This window comes from Lagopus muta, chromosome 6 (assembly GCF_023343835.1).
Source record: "Lagopus muta isolate bLagMut1 chromosome 6, bLagMut1 primary, whole genome shotgun sequence".
NCBI lineage: Eukaryota > Metazoa > Chordata > Aves > Galliformes > Phasianidae > Lagopus > Lagopus muta.
In genome coordinates, this window is record NC_064438.1 from 17317341 (window position 1) to 17334341 (window position 17001).

Consider the following 17001-nt stretch of genomic DNA (forward strand, 5'->3'; position numbering starts at 1 on the left):
AGCCAGCTGCACAGATGCAACTTGAATTCAGCACGTGATGGTAATGATGCTAGGTACTGCCCCCAGACAGCAGATGCTGGAGGGGAAGATGCACATCAGCACCAAACAGCCTTGGGTCAGACAGTTGGGCATGCCCAACTCAGCGACACAAACGCATGATGAATGAGGGCACAGTAAGACCCTCACTGAAGTGTTCTGTCAGCCTAAACCTAAATCGGTGCTGAAAGCAGTGCCCCAAGGCGCCGTGCCTGCCCCCTCCTCATGCTCCCTGTGGGGAGGCCAACAGGGCACCGACCCAGCAGTGACAACCGGTCACTTTATAGCTGCTGCCACTTTCAGGAGGAACTGCAGCCTGCTCTTGCCGTATGGTAATCATCCTGTCATTCACCAGGCTGAGTAGCAGGGTAGAGTTCCTAACTGTTCTCTGCTGTATTCTGTCCTACCAATTCTCGACATCCAGTGTATGTCTTACTGAGCAGTACAGAGTTGAGGGATGCTGAACGCTAAGAATTCTTCCATTTTCTTCATGATTACAGAAACATCTGTAACCAGTAACCCTCTGGTGATTGTAAAAATTCAGTGTCAAGTTTTCCCCAATATTTCCCATTTTTTTCCCCGTTTTTAATAGTGTGAACTTCAGATGAGTTTCCCTTCCAAGCCTCTTCCATAGATCTGTGAACTATGTATGGCCCTTGCCTTTATTGTCATACTGTCACACTGTCATACTTTACAAATGCTCACATTCCTTTGGTGCAGCATTCAACTCTGCACAGTCAGACTCCCTATCTAAATTGGAGTTGCCGAGTGTTTTGTATTTTATGGTCTGAAGTTTATGTTTCGTGTTTATCTCTGATTTCTAACCTGCAGTCAGAAGACCAGACTATTACAAGCAGTGGAGCTGAATGCCAAAAGCATTCGTGCCTCATGGATTCGTTTCATTTTGAAGTTAACATAACATAGTCAGAAAAAAAGCACTTATCTCAATGCACATGCAATTACTACTACAGAATTCCTTACTGTTAGGACTTATGTTTTCCAGGATTGTGTTGCAAATCTGTCTCCTCAGCTTCTAGTAGAACTTCTGCACTTTCATCACTGAACAAAGTCTGAATATCAGAACACCTATCTCTGAACGTGTCCACAAAACTCAAGTTTCCTTAAAGTGAAGATATGCTACGCTCACGCAGAAAATAGTGGCAGCATTTCCATGAATGATGTATTCTTAATACAACCTGCTCTTGTTATTGCAACAAGGCAATTTAGAAGGAAGAAAGAAAAAAAAAAGAGTTCAAGGAAAAGACATAGGATTGCTCAGACCATTATAGAAGTGGAACTTGGATTTTCTGTCTTATTTTACTCTATGTGTGTATAATATTTACTTATCATTCATATTTACATTGTAGCTTACAAATGGTGGACAATGATTAACTGTTAAGCTTTACAATATCATCCCAGATAATATCCCAGATCACTGCTCTGTCTGGTAGACTTTTTTTGCCTCATTTGTAAACTTATTTTGCTTATTCTCAGAAAAGAGAGCTTTTCATAGAGAAGTACTAAATCAAATAAGCCCTTACAGCTCCAGGGGAACACCTCCAGTATTATCTGCATGGGAAATGAGAATGGCACAGGATTCCAGGTGCTGCCCCACCTTTCCCATACATAATTTTGCTGCAAACATGAACAACCAATGCCAGTAAATGTCTCTTGCTGTAGTGTGGCATGGGACCCAATGCTGGAAATGGGACTGAACTATCTTCAGCACAAGCAATTATGCTATGAGCTTAGCACAGATGAAAGGCACTTGAACCAATTGGTGGTGACTTATGAGCACTATGGGAGGAAATCAGCCCACCACAAGCAAATTCTTCTGCTGTTTAGATGTACTAAGGAAGCACTATAAAAGCAGAGGGGAAAAAAATAAAAATAAATAATAAAAAAAAAGAATTGGAAATTATATCTTTAGCAGTTTGTTGTTTTTTTTTTTTAATTGTGTTTCTGTCCACTATTTGATCTCCAGCTCTATTTGCTTGTTCATTTTTGTTAATTTTTTTCTTTTTTTCTTTTTCTTTTAGTTTATATATTGAATCATATGAAGTATGGATTATGCAGAACAGCCCACCTCTAGTTTTGAGTGAAAGGAGGTCAACATTTTACAGGACTTTACAGGACAGAACCTTAAGTACTGCAAGAGTTCCTGACACCAGGTAAGCTGAAAAAACTTGCAGTAGCTCAACTTCTTTTTTTGAATGAGTGCCTGGTGCTGGAAGGTATCTAAAGGCATTGAAAAGGCATTTGAGGACACTTAATATCATACAGGCTGTAGTCAGTTTCTTCCAAAATTCAGTGTCTCAGCAAGCAGAGGCAGAGATACAGATTTTTTAACAACCAAAATAAGAAAGGTGAAGGCTTCATCCCACTTCTAGGTGGTATTTTAACGCTAGCATGATTAAGACATGCCTAGTGCTGTTTAGCTTTTTATTTTTCTGATAGTAGTAGCAGGTCAGGGTTCCAGGTGGCATTCAGCATGAGAACAGAGCAAGCTTCAAGCTTGTGCCTCATTTGTTTAGTCATTGGACCATTTCATATTTTGAACATATTCTTCCATACTTCAGCTCACATCAGTTGTCCCATATTCCTCTTGACACAGCCATGTGATTGCTGATATCAGTTGATGATTCGTTCTGCCATTGGTAATTCTGAGCTGTAATATTTCTGGAGAATAATCACAAGGAATGAAGCCATTTGGGGCAATGAGCGACAAAGCCTATTAATTTAAAACCAAGAACATATATCAAATAAAAATGTTAATGATATGGGCATGTAAAAGTATTTATTTAAAATTCTACAAAATTTCAGCAGCCCATGGCCAGAACTGTGAACCTAGTGATGAGATGTTATATGATATATAAGCACTGAGCTTGTAGAAATTATTTTAGCTGCAGGAGTTAGAACTAAAGATAGTGTTAAATCTGCATTTATAAAACAGCAATCTTCTGCACACATAAACCCCACATTTGCATGTGTAATGTAAGTTGGTTCTTGCTTAGGAAATGTTTTGCCAGTGCAATCATGAAAGACTACTGAGACAATTGTTAGAAGAGTACATGCATGTAATTTGCAAATTCTATCTGATCTGTTGTGTACAAATATGTGAATCTCAGTACACAGCAGCACACAACTTCAAATCATGAGGTAGACAAGCAAGCCACCATAATAAAATATCTTTTTCTTCATCATTCTTAAATTCCCAAAGGTCGGCAGCAGTCTTAGACCTTCCTATAATAACAAAGCATTTTAATGGGTATTCATATATTTGCAATGACATTCCTATTTCCCTTTGTCAGGAAGATGTTGACCCATTCTTTTTTATATATTGCTGGTACACTGAAGTTGTGTAGGCTTACAGCATATTTTCATACTGGAAAAATGCGCCATATTCTAACTTGGAGGCTCTCTGCCATTAAGCTACTGTCTGTCCCTGTATTTAAAGTGACAATAACTGTACTTAATGTCCTTTGCAGGATGCTTGCTTATTTATTACAGCAATTTATATTGCTGTAATGCATTAACAAACCTATTTCCAGCTGACAAAAAAATTACTTTTTTAGTTTTTATCAGTGAAATATGGTCAGTCATCCAACAATTTGCTTCTTTGGCATACCCTCCGCTTGCTATAATGAGGAATAAACCAAGAATATATCTCAAGAAATATATGGTTAGGAACAATGCTTTTATGTTTTCCATATTTTGTTATTTTTGCCTCAAATCACGGTTCAGTTCAGTGTGATCTGACATGGCTGAAATACTGAAACCCCCACTCCTCCAAAGCAATGTTTATTATAGAAACCCACAAACTTAACCTAACCTAGAGCAGCTTTTCCAGCAGTGATATAATTACAGTAGTTATTGTTGCAATAAACCAGATGTTCCTGAACTGGAATGAAAGCACTTCCCCCTGCCTCCCGCATCACATTTGTTACGTTGCCACTTTTCAAGTTTCACATCAGCTGTTCAGAAAGCTCTTTCCTGATTGAGTGTTATTTACAGATTCTTGCTGCATGAGTCTTTTAGCTTAAATAATGAAACTCTGGCAAATTCTGAATTTTCATTGCTTTCCTTTAAACCCCAGACGTGACAGTTATCAATGCCACTAATTCTTGCCCAGGGCCAAAGACTTTTTTTGTCCCTTAAGATAGTTTTACTTGGCTAAAAAAAAAAAAAAAAAAAAAAAATGCACTTTGAAAAAACTACTTTGCTTTCAGATTGAATGAGTGTATTGTTCTCTACATAAAGAAATGTTCCACTCCTCCAGAATCGATGAATTTTGGGCAGACTTCAGTGAAGACATCATTTTACGCCACCGTTCTGCTCGATAGGCAATAGAGGTAGCTTTGGAGAACTGCAGCTTTTTAACTGCTGTATCAGTTGTGGTTACAACTGTGAACCATGAACAACCGTTCAAGGCAAATAAAAAGACCATATTTGAAACCTCATCAGAAGACTGTAGTTAATCCTACACTGGTCCATAAATATCTGTCATTATTTAAACATTGCACTTCTTATATTTTTAACAGTGCATTAGTCAACATATTTTTCAATATTTCCCAGCCTAATCAAGTCCTAACTACAAAGAATAATTTGCCAATAAAGAAATGGACTGTGTTTAAACTACTAGAACCTTAGATATGAAAGTTGTTGTATATATTTTACCATATGTGCAAGAAAACCTGTCTAGGAGCAATGAATAAGAACAGTCAAGGAGAACAGTTAGCAGATTGTTTTATTACACTTACAGTGCCCTATAATAATGCCATAAAGAAACACAAACCGGCCTTTGGGTTTTGTGGAGTTACAGATAAGTTCTCACGAAAATTCGAGAACGGTAAGAATGAAGTATCTTATCAATGTGCCATCTTATCATGTGCCATGGCAATCCTGGAAGAAACCTTTGTCATGTTCAGTTATACAGGCTACTCATTTTTCTGTTTGTTAATGGTAACCTATTAGTCACCCATCCCCGCGGTAACTGCACTGCAAGGAGGGAGACAAACCAGGGATGAATTCACCTCGGGAAGTAGTCAGCTCAGTTTTCATTTCGTAAAATGCGAATGTTTCTTATAGAAGGAATTTACATGACTCTGAAACGCAGTTCAATTTTTGACTGATGTGGTAGGGGATGCAGACAGTGTTGGCGGGAATTTACAGAAAACTTTGAAAACGGTCCATAAAATCTCTGAGGAAGCCCAAGAGGCACCCACACGTTTGGAAGCAGTTTATAAGACAGCTCTGCTGCGCAGCCACAGTCGGCTCCCTGCATTCAAGAGAAACTATCGATTTCACATTTTTGCCTTCCTAATGAGAATGTGTCAGGGCTGAAATAAATAAATAAGTAGGACCCCTGTCCACGGAGCCTTGACGTCCTTTCCATTCCGGAGGCTGGGAGGCCCCTGTGTTTCCTCTTCTGGCCGTGACATGCCCAGTGAATATTTCCACCACCCACACTTCATTCATTCTTAACTATCCTCACCCACTCATCATTACAGCTGTGCAAAGCATCCATTACAAACCCTGAAGCCATGTGAATCTTACCTTCATAACTTTGTTATGTGCTTCACACAGCTGGGTTTGTTTGGGCTTTGAGTAAATTACCTTTTGAGATGATCGACTCTGGTTTTATGCAAATTTGGGTCCGGGTTAAGGTGAATGATTTATGGGTTGCATATTTTGAAAATCGCTGAGAGAGTCTCATATCACTGCATCAAACTCCACTGTGCAGATCTCTGTCACATTCATGGAAATCTAAAAAGACACTGCAAAAGGGAATAAAGTCCCAAATGTGCTCTGTGCATTGCAACAACTCCTAACTTGAGCAACCTGGAGAAAAAATGAGCTGTTTTTAACTCTTTAAGATTTTATTGCTTCGAAGTGTAATAATTTTTTTTGTTAACGTTCAGTACTCATGTCACTAGCATTTCAATTAATTATGAACTTGTGCAAGTAGGTGCCATAACTGTGTTCTCAGACAGAAAGAAAAGGGAAATCCAACCTGCAAAATTCAGATTCAAAGGTAGATTTTCTATAGTCAAAATGGGAGATTTGTTTGGTTGATGAAGTTTGAATTTGCAAAACACAATTAAAAAAATGAACTGATGCAAAGGACAGGACTCAGTGTAAGAGGCTCTGTGACTTCTTAGTAAGACAATATCAAAACAAGTAGCAGAGAACTTCATGTTTTAATTTTTAAGGGAAGCTCAGGCTATTTGAGGCAGGAGCACCAAACAGATCACTTAATATTTCAGCAAGAAAAGAACTTCATTTTGGTTCGTAAAATAACTTTTTTTTATCTGCTAAACAATCTTTTTTTTTTTTTTTTACAGTGAATGAGTCCATGCAGCAGATCGTAAACACATCACCCAGTCATGATTTTGGAACATCACTTCCTGCTGATACCTAAATATTAATGTAAGTGAAACCTGAAGGGGTTGCTTTTAGTGTGTGGCGAATGTTGCGTTGTCACCAGGTAACCAGTGTTTTGTTTTTTTTTTTAATCATTGAATGTGCTCCTTTATCAAAGTGCCTTTGAGATAAATAGGAGTAAGGCTTGATCGATTTGTTTAAATCCTGACAATGGCTTGAGGTGGAATTATCCTGGGCTTAAGGACGTATTGAGAGAAGTATCGAGACATGGGATGCAGCTGAGCAAAGCTAGATACAAGCAGGAAGCAGTGATAACTGAACTAGTCACCATAGCACAAGGTACTAAGAGGTCTTAAATCATGTTCTCCTAAATGTCTGAAATACTTAGGACGGACCAGAGCCTGCAGGTGCTGTTTCTTCCAATCAGCTATTAGGGGGATGTGGATGAGCAGCTGACGTGCAGCTCTCTGCTGCCAGGCGTGGTGAGGTGAGCTCTGTTCCCAGTGCCTGCTGAAAAGGACTGAGTGCCCTCCCCTCGGCAAAACATGGTGGAGGTGAAAGAGGGTCTGAGCAAACATTCAGTGCTGGAGAGGTCAGTGCTTTAGTCTGGGTTGCTACAAGCAGAATTCTTCTGTTGGTCAAGAATCATTAAATAAAAATGGTACGTAAAGGATCAGCAATTATTATCGATAATAAGAATCAGGACCATTAGAGGTACTCCATAGAGAAGTAAGTCACAAAAAGAAAATAGAAGCAGCTTAGTACTGCAAAATCAGAACCCCAGACTGTACTCATAACAGTCTTTAATCACCACCTTCACCATGTCCATTTGTAATTCGTACTTGTTGAAACATTATGCTTGCCTTTTGCTTAGGGCCTGGTTTTGTGAAGTGCTGAGCATCCTCATCTCACATCAACATCAACACATTGTAGACTTTTACCTAGGGAGAGATGAAATATAGCACATAATGTTTCATATCGCATAGGTGTGGAAGGCTGTGAATCAAGGAAACAATTACTTTCAAATAAATGATGTGCAAATAGAAAAGTGATAACGTAATGCATGATTTGAGAGCGAAAGTCCAGCTCCTGTAAATTCATTTCAGTAACAGTAAAGAGTGGTGACATTAACAGCACTGTTCTATGGAGTCTATTGGCATTTCCACTATATAACATGGATTGCTGGAGATGGTGGGTCTGCCAGTTCAAGTCATACTGAGCTGCAATTTAATGTGAAAAAAATAAGAATTTTTAAATTGCTGAAATGATGGAATTTCTCTCTTCTCTCCCTGCATCACAAACAAAACAGAATTTAGATTTTATGTTATGAACTGTTTGCCAACTCTCATATTATTAACACCTTCCTTTTATATGAATGGATAATAGGAAGGAAATTGAAGATAAGCTAGCTCAACTTTTGAAAGATTTGCTCAACACAGTCCTTCCTTTGCACAAGATTTTTTGATACAAAATGAGAAATACATTACAAGCCTGATTTAACCCTCATATTAACAAAAAAACAGTACAGACAATTTGTAACGAATGCTTAAGTAAGCATATCCTTCAAAAAAGAGATGTCATGAAAAACACTAAAAGTTAAATGCACTTGCACCAAAGCCTATGCTAGCATTTCCATTGACTCCAGATGGAGGAGGACTTAGTTCCTGGGAAGTTCAGTTTGAAGATAGTTGTCTTGCTACTGGCGAGTCTAGGAGTATGGGCTCTATGGCCTTCCACATGAATGCTAAAGGGAATAAAGTGCTACTGATCCCTGTTTCTGAAATGATAAGTATGTGGAAATAAATTACAGTTATATGAATTTTAGAGTCCTACCAAAATCTCTGGATTACCACATCTGCAGTCTTACAAAAGGTAAATCTTCCCAGGTTCTTGTTAAATCTGTGACTTAAAGATGCAGCTCAGGACCTGTTTCAGTATTTGTTATCAGCTTTTTCAAAGATTTCAGTTACACTTACTAACTGTAGAAGGTCTGAAACTTGGCTTTGGCTGTATACAGAATTTTCCAAATTCACTGTTTGTAATCTAGAACTAAAGACTGATTGATTCCCGGGAATTTTAAAAGAAATTGGTTCAAACTGTGTCTGTCAATTTGTAGACCTGTAAGAGCTTCCCAAAGTTGATTCTGGTTTGGCCTGCATTTCAAAATTCTCTGATTCTGTTTCTTTTTCCTCTCTTGTGTTCTTTATTCACATTTGCTCGCTGCTTGAGATGTCTACACTTTATACAGTTTTGAATAGGACTGAATATACAGTTGCCCACTTTTGAGCCATTACTACAGTGGAATTCAGCATGTTGTATGTTATATGGGTTGGAGAACTGGAGAGTTGCCTGGGGGGTGGGGGGGGTGAGGGGAATCAGCTGTGCTGCTGACATGCTGTCTGCTCAAAAGATGCTTGAACCGTGCTATCCTAAGCACAGGAGCACTCATGGAATGGGAGGAATGTCCCTTGTTCTCATCCCCAGCGAACAGCAGGACTGAAAACCCTCTCCATAGGCTTCTCCCAAAGACATGCATCACTGCTCCTGCAGGCTTGTACCACTCTTCCCAGTCTGCTCCTGAGTTCTGTCTCATCTCCATCTGCTCATTTTCTTTCTACCTAAATCCCTGCCCCAAACAAAATCAAATGTTCCCCACCCAGATCTTTTAAATTCCTGAGCAACTTTGTATTCACATTGTTTAGGGCAGAAACATGTGCTGAACTGTTTCTTACAGCTCAAAAGAGATGTGCGGTGGTTAATCCTACCATTTTCAACATGGCTGAACTCAGCCTATAACAAAACCATCAGTAAAAATGTAACAACTTCACAACTGTGTATGTGTGTGTGTGTAGTATGTAGAAAGGAATTTGCAAAAGAATTGATCATCTTTCCATGAAGTTCCAGTCATCCACAATCAGGATGAGGATTCAGTTCAAATCATTTGTGAGTTTCATATAGGAAAGTATGTAGTTCTTAGCCATTCATTCTGTTGGGACTATAGCTTCTTGGTGCCCTTATGGTTTCTTTTTCAGACATCAAGCCTCACCATTTTGGTTCTGAGCTGACCCAGTCTGAGCACCAGATTGGGAGCCAAGGAGGCCACAGTAGTTGTAAAGTTTAGGCAGTCAGTCATACACATCTTCTGGGCTGGAACCAGCCTCCACCTGGCCAGTTTCACAGACTAGTCTGGATTAGCAAGCCTTTGCCTTCCTGAGACCATGGCATTTGGAATGGTTGAATTACCTAGACAGGTCTCTCTACTGATGCTTTGCATAAAACAGTGCTTATTGAACTTGAGTGTGTCATATATGTCAACCCCAAATTATGCTGATATTGATGATCTTAATAAGACAGCATTTTATCCTCTGAAAGGGTTTGTGCATGATTCATTCCGTGGTCACTTGGAGGTAGGAGTTCTGTGATGCAGTGTGGTCAGCAGCAGGCATGTTGGGCAAGGAGAGGGAATGGTTAGGAGGCACTCCATAACCTGACATCTTCTTAAAGAGTTTATGTTAAGGTGAGTTATCACACATAGTCAACTCTAATCCCTTCTAAATGAAGGATCTGTTTATAGAATATCCAGGTCAGGATTATAACAAATCTCTGAACAAATCACCAGGTATAATTAAAAGGAATAATGTCGATTATATTTTCCAGTCGATCTCTGTACTGCTTGGACTTCTCACAGATACATACAGATAGTATCTCTGTGAACTAATAGTAACTTGTTTATTAGTGCACCTTTGTTTTTACCGCTGGCTTGAAATACATACTGGTATATTAAACATTGTATATAGCATAACAAACTGGTTAATTCTTTCAGTTTTGCAATGCTGTGTTCAATTGAGCTTTAGAAGTACTTCCAAAGGAATTTCCAATCTTTATTTATTCTTCGTAGATAAATTCACTTTGCCTTTTTCATGCCATTTTTGTGGACAATTTGTAGCAGTCATCTTCAATTCACCAATGAGGATTTCACAGGAATGGAGGGGTTTCTCAACAAGTCATGGAATTTTTGAACAACAGAATCTATTTAATCTTTGTCATATTACTTTGCAACAAAAACCTGAGTCTGAGAGATAAGAAAAGACAACAAAACAGAATGGAGTACCACATGACCTAATCTTCCTTTTAAAGAGGTAGCACGTTCATTTTAAATTGAATATTTGTTAATGACTCCTTGTAAGGAATTCAGAAAATGACTAAGATAACTTTAAAAAGCAAAGCTCTACTGACAGGGAAAAAAAAAATGGAAAAAGACGTTATGTCTTAGTAGGGTTAACAGGAACATATATATATTCTATCAGTAAAGCCAATTACTGTAGTCAGTACAGTCGGTACTTAACTAGTAGATATTTGGCATAGTTAAAGGTGGCTTGTAAAGAGTAAGACTAGTACACAAATGTTCAATCCTTTCAATTAGAGCATTTTATCAAATGCAGTAAACCAGTGTATAACTTTGCTCTGAGAAAAAGGCCAAGATGGAAAAAGGATAATTATGCTTTTCAGGTAAATAACATTTTCCTGACAGGAGTCCAAGTTATATTAAAAAAAAAAAGAAAAAGGCTACCCTTCTTAGTTTCTATTTTCCACTGAAGGTATAGGGAAAATGCATATAGAGGGTTTTTTTTTTTCCCTCTCAGTATTTGGTGGTCCTTCCTTAAAACTTTTAAAACCAAAGCCATTTCTCACATCTGGTTGGAACACAGATCTTTAAGACATTCAAGTAATTCAAATCACATGTAAAAATCTAAGCTACACTGTATGAAATTCAAGAACAATGTAGTTCTTACAGGGTCTGCAGCGTGCCACCTCTTTTAATCAATAACAGCCTCAGTTTCAGTTTATCTGCAAATGTAAGGCTACAATTAAGAATGATCTACTGCATTGTTTCAGTACTCAGAATAGCAAGTTACCAGATTAGTGGCACTTTACAACTATAATATTCTTATCCCTGTACCCTAGATGAAGTTCACAGCAATACAGTCTGTATCAGATAATAGTTCCAATGGAAAATATTGAAGATCACTAATATCAATACGCATTTCCTTATCTCAACCATTTGTAACTGCTCATATTGACTTTCATTACATTCCAGCAGTTCTGCTTATTCCCAAATGGTAGTCATTAATTTCCATTAACTAAGGCACAACTATACATAATTTAAATTGTTTCCAATAAATGTTCAATTAATGTCTGCTATCTGCATTTAATTTCCATTGATTCCAAAAAGCTACTGTTGAGCTTAATTGCCACCATAATTAAAACAGTTTACCATGAGCGTAATTGGGTCTCCATTAATACCAATGGACAGCTACAAGGACTGATTACTCTCTTACTGTCAAGCAGTAGGGAGCAGTGCTACACAGAGATCACAGTGCAAATGAATGGCTACAAACCCAAACAGCTGCGGGCTGAAGTCGACCAGAGAACAGAATTTACCTCAGCTACAAATGCGTGCTTTTCTAGGATACTGGTCCAGATGGCCAGAAAATATTCTAGAGGTTTCCTTAGGCTTAGTAGGGAAGAATAAAAGTGAATTACATCAGACTGTTGAAAGTAGCATAGCATTCTGGCTTGAAATTTGTTTCACTTCAATTAAAAAGTGACAGCTGACAAAGGGAAGTTCTAGACCAAAAGAAAAATTGGTGCAACTCATTTAATCCTTTTTTTTCTTTTCTTTTTTCCTTTATAATTTTGTCCATTCAAATACAGTGCCTGACCAAAAACTGGGAAGAAAAAAATAATAAAAGAATAAAACCTTTATCTGTAGGACTGCTTCAGATTGTTGGGGAGTACTCTAGGTCCATAGCAATAGCTTAAATTCATTGAGATTAGATCACTTCAGCATATTGGTAGATATTCTACATACAAGTCAGTTACATTTAGACTCTCAGAAATTGCCAATTCATGAGAACAAAACATCTGCTTAAGAGCGATGATCTTGACTAATGTTCCTTTTGAAGAGATAAACAAAAGAATCAGTTTGCTGAAAATTAAATGTTACTACATTTTCAGAACGACATTTTCAATTTTGCATTGCAAAATGTTTTTTCCTGTTTTCCATACTATTTCAAATTGAGATCTAAATGGAATATTTTCCTTTTATTCAAATCACTTGATTGACCAACAAGTATTTTATTCATAATCATGCTTTGTAAGGGCTTTCTGGATTGTTTTATTGCTTTTATTAGGAGTGGAAGTAAAATTCACCCCTAAGACATTCTCTGAGATGAAAAATCTGGATTTTGCTGGGCTTCAGTTAGAGTATTTTTCACTAGCTTTGCTTTCTGAATATGTTCAAAGCCCTATCCAAAGTAGAGTTCATTAAAATAGGCCAGTCTTAAATCACTAAGAGCAGAGCTTTGGTGTCAAGAAATCTGTCTTACAAAGGAAAGATTGCTGCCTTCTAGCTACAAATGCTTGTAAGGTCTGCACTGCCAGTCAGAAAGGACCTCCAAGCTAGTCCTGTGCTAAAGTTGTCACACATCCCACACTGTACTATGATCAAACCTCTTGTCTACTATGAAATGAAAGTGAGTATGACTTTTCCTAAATTTTTATTGCAGCCTACTGTTTTTTAACAGTTCTGCATTTGCATGGCAAATACAACATGTGTTGTATTTGTGGGCAAAACGTGTTGATTTGGGGCTGGAGAGCTTTAAATTACCATTGGACCTAAAAGCCCCTAAATTTGAGGATAATCCTGCTAGCTATTTATAGTGAACTGTTTTTCAATTGTAATAAATGTTAATTGTTGAGCACCGAGTTCTCAGCACAGAAAAATGTGTGACTACATCCACTGTCCTACTTGTGCTCTCTTATATCTGTACTGCTCACCCAAAGAAGAAGGAATCCTGTAGACTTGACAATCCTACTATCCTATAGACCCGAAATCAATAGTGTCAGGACATCCCTGCTTGCAGCAGTTGTAACATGGCTAATATGCAGTCAGGATGTGCTCCTACTTTTCAGACATCACTGTGCACCCAGTCCTTCCAGTCCTGCAACCCCACAGAGCTCCTAATTAGAGAAGTTCACCTCATACAAGAGTGTGAGCTGCCATAGCATTAAGTACAGAGTGGCACCTGGAGGTGAGGAAAATTCCAAACTGAACTTGTGTCCTTCTTTCTCATTTATGAGAGAGATCTTAGGGTGGAATAAATTAAACAAAGGAAATTATGTTATCAAATCAGTTAAATTTATCTGTATATCCTTTCTGGCACAATAAAAGGTGACCTTTTTTTGGATCTCCAAATGAAATTTGGAGCATAATTGAAAGAACAAATTGTAAAGACTGAAGTTTTGTTTTAGGAAATACCTTGCCACCAGTATCTCACAAATAAAGAATGTAAGCTCAAAGAGATAGATGACCAAATGGCTAAAATCACAGTGTCAGGGCCTCAACATTTTACCCTGTAATTGCATGGAAGCCAGAAGAGTCTGAAGTAGTAGTCTCTGCTATTCTGCTATAAAGAAAGAAAAGCAGAGAGGTGTGGTTTTTGCCTTGGGAAAAATCAAATTAATATCTCAGCTGTTGGTTTGCATGTTGCCTCTATATCAGAGAAAAACCAGATTGCCTTGTATCCACTGTTCAGTTACTCATCACACTAAGGAATAAAGAAAAAAGACAAGCAAAAGACTGAACAAGTCGGGGATCAAGTGTGCATTTATTTGTTTTGAAGCAGCACATGCAATCTAAGGGGCAGTGCTCCATCTGCATCCTAAGAAGGTTCAGCTCTGCTGCAGCTTAGAGCACATCATTGCAGCCATATCTCAAGGTGGGCAATAGTTACTAACTTTGCAACTGAAATACAAGTGACACCTCTTAAAACCAAACCCAGATGTTGAGGGTAATGGGCTACTGGAATATCTAGGAACTGCTGAGCCTCTCAGGCAGCCCTGACATGCAAACCTGCATAACAAGGAGTTCATGCACACTCTCTAGAGGACTGATACTGTAAAGGGCTGATGCAAAGAACCGAACAAAGGAAACCATTGTGATACACAATAAAGAAGGAATTATCTTGGTCTCAGATAATTGTCTCTTGAAACCTTATCTATTAACTACTTACATAGACATAGATATCAGCAGTGATGGATATTATCTGTTCTTCATTTTGATTCTTTCCCCCTCATGCCAACATTACATCTGCCAGCTCGGGTCTAAGTCTCTCCAGCTAGCCCTCTTTCAAGATTCTGTGTCAGCAAATCTTCTGTGAGGCACCCTCCAGCAATTCAGCATAGAAGACAGGAGCTGTGTGGTTTTTGGAACATTTGAGTTTACACATCTAATCTCTCAGGTATTCCTGAGCACATTTAGCAAGAGATCTGATAGTTAACTTCTATCTAAATGACTTGGTCCTTAGAGAGGATGTTCACTATTTCACACCAGAATCTCTCAGGAAGGAGATGAGTCTCTTTTTGGCAGTGGCATTTATCCCAAGTACTGACTGAAAATGTGCCATCTATATTCCATACAGATCTTCTGTAATAATCAACTGATAGTGCAAGTGAACTTTATTTCTAGACCTTCTAAGATCTTCTTATTGCCTCTTGTTTTTGTTGTTTGTTCTGTTTTGTTTTGTTTTGTGGAAGAGAGGTAGTGTCAACCCACATACATGTTTCACTCCAGTTTTCTCCATGGAAACTCTTGTGTTAGTGAATACCAACCAGCTTCTCTTCTGGGAGTAAGAATCCCATGTCCTTCATTTACAGTAGAGATGAGAATTTCAGTCTCTTTCTTCCTTAACTGTACAGGTGAGTATAAATTTATCTATAGTCAGAAAGCATGTGGAAGAACCTATTCATAGAATTGTGGAGTCATTAAGACTGGAAAAGTCCACTAAGATCATTTAGTCCAAACATATTAAAGGCAAGCAGATCAAAATGTGTGGTAAATATGACAGATATTAGAGTCCACTGGATGTCACATGCCACTTGTTCCAATTAATGAAACTCATCCTGTGCTCTGATGTGACATGAAAGCATGTCATAAAATCTACATCTTTATGTTAGTTTCCAAGTTAAACTACATGTTCATGCCACATACCAACTATAGTAGCAACACAGAGAGCTGTTGATATCTAGAGCCAGAATGTTATTCACATACATACATATATATATATCCTAATTTAAGCAAAAGCAAAGTTCTGAAAGTAGGCATTATAAGGAATGAAGTCTCCAAACTCAGCTGCGCAGGAGTTTATCTATCCCCAGAAAAATGGTAGCAAAATGACTTCATGTAGACAGTCACAGTGAGTGCAGATGGCTTTTCCTGCCTCCAAGGTTATGCATAGCACATGTAGCATCTCCTACTTGTGCTCACATGCCTTGAGCCAGTTGTCCTAAATAATGTAACTGAGAAATCATGGGCTGTAACCAATGTTTTGTCACACCACACCAGATAAAGCTATAATTGTTTGTCTTTTCCCATGTGAAGAGTTTATCAGTTTCTCTTGGATATTCAGTTTACTACTGTAAAAATAATTTTGCTCTGCATCCTCTTAAATTTTAGAACCTCAACAATTTGACCTTCATTGATAAAATCTGCCAGGTTTTCCAGGCTCTGCAACCTGGAAGCAAAACATACGGATTAGCTAAGGGCTGCAATAGGCTCGTGAGCAGTTGTTAGTTATTCCAGTGGCATAGCTCATGCTGTTTTCCTTTCACACAAATTACCCTGGAAGCCCTGCCCACTGGGGCAGGTGCTCTCAGGAGATAAGCACCAGTAAGAAAACTTTGGGAATTAATCCCATTGTGCAATAAACTTGACATCTAATCTACTACTTACATTTGTAACACACCCAGTAGAGTTTAGCTGATTTACCACTGCACTGTTAAACAGCCACAGTGGTCAATGTGTCCTTCCCAATGCTTTTCAGTGGTCCCATTTTACTATAACTAAACGTGCTGCACGTGCATCTGCCAAAGTGTTTTTCAGCTTTGCACATGCAAACTTTCACTCAGTCCTGGACTCAATGGAGTCAATGATCTCAGGTGACAGCGGCATGGAGGATCCCTTTTCCAGCTGGTTTCTTATGGCAAAGGATTCCCGCTGTGCAGATCTTGTGGGGATTTGGCCATGATCATGGTATCCAGCCACACAGCTTGTTCAGGCCCCAGGTGCTTTTTGGCAAGTGCAAGACTTAAAAACTTGGATTCTTTAAAGATGGAAAAAAGATCATTCGATGTTTAAGTACCTTTGGGGCTAGACATCTCTTGAGCAAGGGTTTTAAGGATTTACTTTCAGATGAAAGGAAAGGCTCTTAAATTTAACTTCTGCATCAATATTCCTAAATCTATTTTCTAACCTAACCCTTAGTCACTAAGGCATCTGAATGGAGAGATTAAAATAACCACCTTTGATAATTCCTTAAAGCTCCTGAGTGAAAAGTACTCCTACGAGATACATAAATGATTTGCCTGTTTCACACAGACCAGAAAATCAGGACTAAATCCAAGAAAAAATGACATATCAAAACATCAGCTCAAACAGAAGGTTCCAGCTGTTCCAAATGCCACTGAACCACAATGATTATTGCAAACATAAATAAAGCAAAATCTTAATCCAACTTTATC

The 17001-nt window shown here is 38.4% G+C and overlaps 1 protein-coding gene across 4 annotated transcripts in view; it reads left to right on the top strand.

Annotated features, from left to right (window-relative positions):
* The window catches only part of SMIM38 (small integral membrane protein 38), a 369920-nt gene that overhangs the window by 333911 nt on the left and 19008 nt on the right, over window positions 1-17001 (top strand). For 3 of the 4 annotated variants that reach the window (XR_007377998.1, XR_007377999.1, XR_007378000.1), the window contains 3 exons: window positions 2076-2207; window positions 6381-6465; window positions 6809-8757. The gene's annotated coding sequence lies outside the window, so the exon portion shown is untranslated. Of the gene's footprint in view, window positions 1-2075; window positions 2208-6380; window positions 6466-6808; window positions 8758-17001 lie in introns of those variants that run through there. The other variant, XM_048950255.1, reaches the window with a different exon arrangement.